Source organism: Elephantulus edwardii, unplaced genomic scaffold, assembly GCF_000299155.1.
Source record: "Elephantulus edwardii isolate Elephantulus edwardi_28Jun2011 unplaced genomic scaffold, EleEdw1.0 scaffold00027, whole genome shotgun sequence".
NCBI lineage: Eukaryota > Metazoa > Chordata > Mammalia > Macroscelidea > Macroscelididae > Elephantulus > Elephantulus edwardii.
Window position 1 is genome coordinate 12,794,167 of NW_006399777.1, and position 1,388 is coordinate 12,795,554.

Genomic DNA, 1,388 nt, shown 5'->3' on the forward strand with positions numbered 1-1,388 from the left:
AGACATTGTATGTATGAATTGTAGGAGTAGCATCCACTTCCAAATGGCTTGCCTCTGGAAACTCTATGAACATGAAGAAATGAGGAAAGTTCAGATCTTTTGTTCATAGGGTCACCACGAGTCATCTATGACTCGATGGCACCTAAAAACAACAACAACATATATGAATATCAATAATCTGGAGCAGAACAAGCATTACAATATGCATAGGGGAAGGTGGAGGGAGAAAAAAATATGTTTGAATTTGAATGAATGAATAAGAAGAAATCTCTTTGTTAAACTTTCACTAAAATCACAATGGAAAAAATCTCAAACTATTTATATGTACCTATTGATCAGTCTTTGCAGACTGAAATTCACTCTTTTTATAGTGTTAGAGGAAGGGTATCAGTTTAATGACTAAACTGTACCTGAGTTAATCCATGATATTTTCAGTTGCTTCCTAAGCTTCTGAAAGTTGGACAATGAATGAGGAAGGCCAAAGAATTGATGCCTTTAAATTGTGGTGTCAATGAAGAGTATTGAATATCTATCCATGGACTGCCAGAACAGATAAGTTCTTAGGGGCAAGGATGGTGAAACTTCATCTCCCACAGAATTAGCATGTTGTCAAGTTAGGTCAGTCTTCAGGGAAAGACATCATGCTGAGAAAGGTCAGTGAAAGAAAGTAAAACATTCAGGGACATGGATTGAAATAGTGATTGTGACAAGGGATTTGAGCTAATCAGAAATGGTAAAGACATCACAAGACAGGACTAGAGTTAGCCCCGGTATCTACAGAGTTGCTGTGAGTTATAGATGGCTGGGAAGCACCCAATAATATTAACATGCCTGCCTATCTGTCTCTCTCTCTCTCTCTTAGTGCAGAAAATTGAACTGCTAAGCATGACAGAAGAATAGATGCCTTCGAGTTGTGGTGCTGGAGAAGAGTCTTGAACATACCATGGACAGCCAAGAAAACAAATTAGTCTGTCTTGAAGAGGGTGAAACCAAGTCTCTCCTTGGAGGCTAGGATTTTGAAGCTCTGCTCACTTACTTTGGGCACATGGCCAGGAGTGATCAGTCCTTGGAGAAGGACATCATGCTCAGAAGGGTGGACGGACAGGGCAGAAGAGGGAGACCCAGGATGAGATGGATTGACTCAGTGACTGGGGCGATAGGGATTGGTGTATCGGAGTTAGTGAGACTGGCTCAGGACAGGGAAGGGCTCAGAGCTGCTGTACATAGAGTTGCTATACATTGCAGGCAACTCAACCAGTAACATTCTATGACAGGTATGGAAGCAGGAGCGGCATCCACTTCCTAAACAACTTGCCTCCGGAAATTTTGAACTTTGATAAATGTCGATAGTTGTAGAGGGGCTTCAGGCCTTTTGTTCATAGGGTCGC